Source organism: Thermobia domestica, chromosome 2 (assembly GCF_964235325.1).
Source record: "Thermobia domestica chromosome 2, izTheDome1.hap1.1, whole genome shotgun sequence".
Lineage (NCBI taxonomy): Eukaryota > Metazoa > Arthropoda > Insecta > Zygentoma > Lepismatidae > Thermobia > Thermobia domestica.
In genome coordinates, this window is record NC_137455.1 from 266,692,249 (window position 1) to 266,699,478 (window position 7,230).

General features: G+C 35.5%; 1 long non-coding RNA gene across 2 annotated transcripts in view; it reads right to left on the reverse strand.

Moving 5' to 3' along the window:
• LOC145679811 (uncharacterized) overlaps positions 1–5,136 on the reverse strand; it is a 180,888-nt gene extending 175,752 nt beyond the window's left edge. For both annotated transcript variants that reach the window (XR_014130566.1, XR_014130565.1), the window contains exons 1-2: positions 4,825–5,136; positions 2,623–2,728 (exon numbers count right to left, since the gene is read on the reverse strand). This is a non-coding gene — a long non-coding RNA (uncharacterized LOC145679811). The remainder of the gene's footprint in view (positions 1–2,622; positions 2,729–4,824) is intronic.
• Between the last annotated feature and the right edge of the window lie 2,094 nt (positions 5,137–7,230).

Consider the following 7,230-nt stretch of genomic DNA (forward strand, 5'->3'; position numbering starts at 1 on the left):
GATGTGATATGAACAGGAACTTATAAATAAAGCTTGGAATAGGTTTACCACATAACAGGAAAAAAAAAAAAAATGAAACGAAAATGTGTTCCGAGCCTCATTCAGTAAAATGTGTCCTATTAGAGCCCCAGACAAAATATATATTTAGTAAGACTTTCAACATATTGTCTCATTTAGTTAATTTGTGAAGCACCGTACTATTTTCAAAAGCATTGCAAATAGTTTAAGATGTTTCTGCTGCCCCACTATCTGAACGAAATACATTCCTTTAAGATGTAGCATATATGTAATCTGGAGCTTACTTTAGTAAACCATCAACTGGCGCCCCAAGAAGTATCGAACACGTTTAGTAAGGATTTCACTTCGAATGCCATCATTATTCTAGGGGGCCTCAACTTGACATATTTTAGGAGGTCTAATTAATGTTTGGTCTTCCAAGAAAAAGCCCAAGTTACGGGGCTGAGCTCAATTTCATCTTCGACCTTGTTCTACGAATATAAAGTTTGATGGCTTTTAATGTACCGGTACTGAATGATCGCTCAGGATTGGCTTCGTCAGAGGCACAGTGAGATACAGTTGCAAAGAAGTACACAAATCCAGAACACTACTAACATAGGAAGTTATCTACGACTAAATAATTGGCTAATTAATTCCAAGTTAAAATTTCACTAAATTGTTTCTTCACTACTCATCGGAAACTTGTTAGTTGTTGCAACAAAAGGCGATACATTTTCCGAGTAGAATTCACTAAATCTATTATAGCTGGTTCCGTGATTTCTTTTTCCTCTAAGTAGAGTACTCTTGCAGTAATATGAAACCTGCAAAGTGCTTTTGAATGGAGTTGAATTTCAGTTTAGCGTCCCTTTCAGCAGCGAGGCTATGTGAGACGTGGACCTACTGATTAACGTGGAATCCGAACCACATGAGCTCCCGCCGGGAATCGAACCCGGGTCTCCCGCGCCAAGAGCGCGTACGCTAACCGCTTAGCCACGGAGGAACTCTGCAAAGTGCTTTTAACATCCAAACATTATAAAGTTATACTCCGAAACTTAAATACCGGGAGCCTGTTAGTTACGCCACTGCTTGAGAATACAGATTCTTTATTCATAGAAAGGAAACTTAATGACTACATATCAGGGTTGGCTGGTTTAAACCAATGTTTAAAGCAGCTGTTTTTTTTTTTTTTTCAAAAAAACCAACTGGTTTAAACCAAATAACGAAAATGTTCGTAAAAGTGTAAGTGTTTGTAAAATCTTGATGAACACACATTTGTGAATTATCACGTTTCACTCCCGTATATTATTCGTATTATATTCAGACCTAAATTCCCCATTCATTACTCAAAAAGATTATACTACAAAAGCAACTTTTTTTTTTATGTAAGTTTATAAATGTTTGTTTTGTGATTATTTTTTTTGTAGTTATTATTGTTATGTAATTGCAATCAAAGAAACATTCTAAAAATTGTTTTGTTTACTATTGATAAAATACATCGAAATGCCGTACTTTGTGTGTGTGTGGGGGGGGGGGGAAGGAGGGTCATACAGACCTTACGAGAGGCATTTAGTGAAATGAGAAGTATCTTCGATATCTATTTATGTATAAATGAGTCTGAGCCAAAGTGGACTCAAATAATTCGTATCTTTGTGATATGCAAATTAAGTCGTTGTATTTCTTTAATTTGGACCAATAAAAGTCGTTGTTAACTAACTTGAATTAAATTAGTTCGTCTGTACTCCGTAGTACTTTGAAATTGTCCATATGTAATTCAGTATAATGGTTTCACTTGTGCACTGTTTATCTTTTTGTCCTTCTGAAATGACTCTTGAGAGCTATATTAAGAAGCATCTAAAGATCAGTACAACGTATTTTTATCAGGATTCCTTCGTGAGTGAGTCGGCAGACGTATCGCATTTGTGGCCAATTAGTCCTGGTTCCGAGTTCAAATGGAGGACAATTTTTCTCGGATGTAACTCGAGAAGCAGTTTTTATTCCGCTTTAAGCTTATGTGACCCCTTCCAGCATAACCCGGCTGTTGCATAATAACATCAAGGCGAAACAAACTTATTTCTGTCCATATATGATATGAATATATAGAGCAAATTATTTAAACCAAATAAACCTGGTTTAAACCAAAAAACCCGTTTTTTTTTTGTTTTTTCAATAAAAGCCATGGTTTTTGCCAACCCTGCTACATATACAGATGACGTTAGAACCATCCATTAGTATGCAAATCAAATTATTTATAAAACCATCCTTCTATTTAGATATTTCCAAAACGTATAACCTGGAAAGTAAATGTATTAACTCTGTAAAGATGTGTAATTTTGAGTTCATGTACGTTTATTTAAAAGGTATTACGTGTTTCAAAATACTGACTTATTTTTACTTTTCAAAGTAAAGCATATAAAAGCTACTATTTGCTGCGATTGTATTATAACAATAAAACAATGTTTGTGAATAGACACTATAAAAAGATAATGTAAAGAAAGAAAGAAAAAAAACAAATGGGTGCTTTGCCAGAAGTAGGGTTGTGTTGATGACAAATAAGACTCTTGTGTACATATTTATACATGCAACCTGAAATATGATAAATATACACGAAAACTTGATCTTACTCACCAAGAACTTTCTCTAGCGAAACCTTAAAGAAAATTATCACTGCCAAACAGATGACATTGAAAACAGACTCTGTCGCGCCGAACAAATTTTTAAATTCGGCATCCATCTGAAATATAAAGATTTAATTGTCATACAAATATATTCTATTAAATAATATATTTTACCTTTTTCTAGTCATGAAGTTCCAAAGTAGTTCATTGTCATAATGTTTTACTGCAATGTTAGAAATGCGCATACATGAATAATGTGAAGTAGCAATTAGACTCTTGTTAACGAACATCACTACTTAAATTGTTCTTTGTTATTCAGAAATAAACCAATACAATTGCAATAGTTTGTGTGTGCTGCAAGTAGCATAATTTGCACCCATTGTTAGCTAGTGGGGTGCACGGTGGCTCAGTGGGGAGCGCTTACCTCAGGTGCATGGTTTCCTTGGTACGATTTTCACCCAAGCAAGCTTGTGATAAACAACATTGTGTTCGTGGATTTTGTCGAGGTACTCCCGTTTCCTCCCACTTTCTCATTCTTCCATCATCATTCACTCGCTTTAATCATCGTCTCCCTTACCCTAAAGGCATAGTCATGGGATGTTAAACTGAAAGATTTCACTATATTTCATTTTGTTGGCTGTGTGTATACTTTTGCAAAAAAAAAAAAAAAAAAAAAAAAAAAAAAAAAAAAAGGAAAAAGTAAATGAATAAAACAAATGTGGTTGGTAGCAGAAGCGTCATTTCAGATTTTGCTTGTGAGAGGGCAAGACCCCTTGATATAAGAAAATTTTGCGTTTTTCACTGATTACTATTCTACTCAAAAAATCTATATAAATCTCAATCTCAGGGGGTGCAATTACCCCTCCCTGCCCCCTAAATGACGCCACTGGTGGTAGTTCCCTTAATATAGCTAAATTAAAATTATTACATAACTTCTGTCATAAGTATTGGACACTCAACAAACAACGGAAAATTTGATAAAGTGAAAAGTTTGTGTCACTCGAGGGAAATTTTCTTAAAGAAACCTACGAACAGTGCCACCAGGTTCGTCCTGCACTGACTCGGTTAGATAGCATTCATGCTTTTATTGCCACCTAGCACAAGTTTGTTCGTGTTTATGCCATACGTCCACACTGTATTTACATCGAGCCCTTCTGAAGTTAATCTGTATGTAGTACTGGAGCTTGTTATTTAGTGCTGCTAAAAAAAAAAAAAAAAAAAAAAAAAAAAAAACTTTAACCCAACCTGAGAATGTAAGAAATGTGTCAAAACTGATAAAACAGTCTGCTCGAGTAATGCCTGTTTTTTTTTTTTTTTTTTTTTTACATTGTAGCTTTTATGCAACAGATACGGAATCCGTATTTATATGGCAATCGTAAAGGAATTGCAATTTTTCAACTAATACTTCTGGTGGTCCCTTGAAACTTTATCTGTGCAAGTGAGCAGGCCGGTAGCCAGCCCAAAAATGTAGGGGGGGGGATCCAACCATATTATAGTTCATTTGCAAGCCTACTGTGAACATTTTAGGCAGGCAGTAAAAATTTAGGAGCCCGACCCCCTAGACCCCCCGCGTGGATACGGGCCTGCAAGTGAGGGCAAGGTTCTAGATTACTGGTCCCCCTTCCCATTGAGAAATAATAAAGACAGAAAACAACGTGCCCTGCGGGGCTCTAAACCGCCTTCACTCGCTAACGCTCGCTCGGCAATACTGTGTAGATTAAATGTATAAACTTTAGTAGAGAAAGAAACCAACCCAGCTACTAACCTACATGGGGGACCAGTAATCTAGAACCTTCCCGCAAGGGAGTTTTTTCATGTCACCCGCCACAAATCTTTTAGGGGACAATAAGAAGGAAATTATTAAAAGAATTGTATTTTAACAACAGTTATTTAGAGTGCAGCGCCAAAAGTAAACCTGCACGCCCCAATTCACCACAAAAAAAAAAGAAAAAAAAAGAAGTAAACCATTTACTGAATATATTGGAAAGTCGCATATCATTAACACAACAACTTTGTCTAAGATATAGAATGCCCAGAAGCATAGAGTGAGGCTTCCGGGCATTCTATCTGGGAACCAGTACCTAGAAGCATTACTCATGATTTTCGAAGGAAAATAATGGATTGCCTTGATTAACCGTCAATCGATTACAATGATCGCACACAAGCAATGTTGCATTCACACTTAAAACTTCATGTTGCTAGCAGTACTTACCTGCGAAATCCTCTATGATTTGTAAACAAACAAGTCGTCCATGTTAACTTTCTCTTTATCCATCCGCTAAGTAGTTCCTCCATCAGCCAGAATGAGAACATATAGTTCAGGATTATAAAGGACTTTTGTGCTCTTATGTTAGCTTGTTCGTACTTGTTTTCCATAATCTTGCATTTGCAAATTGTCTTTTATATCTCACGATATTCCATGATATATCTATATCATAAAACAATATTTTTTAAGACTACATTATTACTCGTTTTTGAGAACCAGTCTCTGACTCAAATATGCAACTAAATTTCCTCATTCTCATTTTTTGAGTTATTTTCTCCTCAAAATTGAGACTAATTTACTCAATTTTTTTTGAGTAGTAAAATGTATTCATTTTTGAATAAATCATTTTTAACAGTGCATCCCAAAGTTTGGAGCCCTTAAAAGTAGCAGTATGACAACCCACCGCCCATAAGTCGATCCTGGATCCGCCCCTGGAAGGGACGACATCTAACAATTCATTCGCCATTTTTCAGTAGTAACAATGAAATAATAACTTTAAAAAACTATCACATTTTATTCACACGTTGCTACGTTAGAACAAACATTCAAAGCACAAGAAATACTAAAGTGAAGTCCTTTTACACTACACTAGCAGTTTATTTTCACGTACGAAAGGTTTTTCATATTTTTGTTCTCTGAAATTGTTAACATCTTTTTAAGATTTTCAAAGGAAAGACTTTGTCTCCTGTCAGAAAGAATTCGCTTTAGATGTGAAAATGATCTTCCCACATCTACAGATGTCACTGGAGCATACTTGAAGTATGTAATTTGGGAAGGATCTATGTCACCGTCAACAGTTGTATCAGCATCACCTTCCATAACACTAGCGATGTACTTCAATTTTCCCAAATCTGGATTAGCACTTACAACACGATCACACTTACGCCGAATACACTTGGCCTTGTCACCAGATACAACACTCAGATCGTTGAGAGTATCATTGAAGATTTTCAGAGAACTAGCGAGAGTCTGTTCTTTTTTTCAAGCTTGGCAATAGCATCTGGTAACTTTGCAAAATGTGTTGCAATGAAGACTGTCCTTTTTCAATGAATTCTTCTTAAGCAAACTTTGAGCAACCTTAATTGAAGACGCATCATCCTTATCAAAAATATCAACTTTCGGCATCTTGAAATACTGAAACGCATAAATACCAGTTCTGTATCACGCATGCCTAAGATTCACAATAACTGCCTACCTGGCTACTTCTTGAAATTAAGCATCTTCGTTTGTCATTCCAAGAACCGAACACTCCTTCAAAATTCCGGGAACTGAATACACACTAGCATCCCCGTTCTTCCACTTTTCACATTCTAACGGAAATAGACCAGTATTATCAGACACCGTTATCGCTTGGCCAGATAAGAGCGACTCAGATCTGTGGTATGCTGTCATTCATGAGTAAGTAAAGAGTAGTGGGAGAGAAAATCTGTGACAATGGCAACAAATTGCTTCTAAATTGTGAAATTGCACTTTTCCTGAAAATATCATGAAAATTGCAATAATGGCACTTATGGCATTTTGGTATTAATTCCGGGTTTTAGTAATGAGTGCAAAAGTGCAAGTACGATGACGTTCGTCGCGTTTTATTGGTTCCATCTGGTGATAGTGTACTTTGCAGATCTTAACGCGCAACTTTGCATAGACCCTATATGGAAACACCATAAAATATCGCATATTATTTGCATTATTTAAAAAAAAATTCCCGTGTTTCCTACACCGAAACCACTACAAATTAAAAAAAAAAAAAAAAAAACAGTCTGATCGGAAAAATGGCGCGATAAAGGGTTAATACAAACAGTTTTACTCTACTATATCCCACGAGGGACGAAGCTGTGTGATGCTAACTCAAAATTTGGGATTGAGATAGTAATATTGAATATCCTCAGGCTTAAGTCCTTTTGTTTTTTGTTTATTGTATGCAGTGCTGTAGTTTTAAAATTTTCAGAGGGTATATGCTGTTTTATGATTATCTATGATTATTATAAAAAACATAGAAGGAATTTTTAAGGAATAATGTAAAACACATGTATTAATTAATGCAATTAAAATATAAATGATGCATCACTGTTTAACATTCTAAAACCATTTCATGCTATTTTTGATGACACTCCTCACTTAAATCACACCATTAATAACAAATGAGTGTAGGTATGGAGAAGGAACCAACTCATTCTTAGAAGGAACAGAAAAAAATCGCGTCTGATGTGCCAGGAGTAAAAGAATGTGCCAGAATTTAACTCTATAAAATCATTAAAACGTGAAATGTTTTTTCTCAATTAATTGGTTCTGCATCGATCAAAGTTTGTATTACCATTGGCGTGATAGTAAAAATATCCATACCCTAGTTTAAAA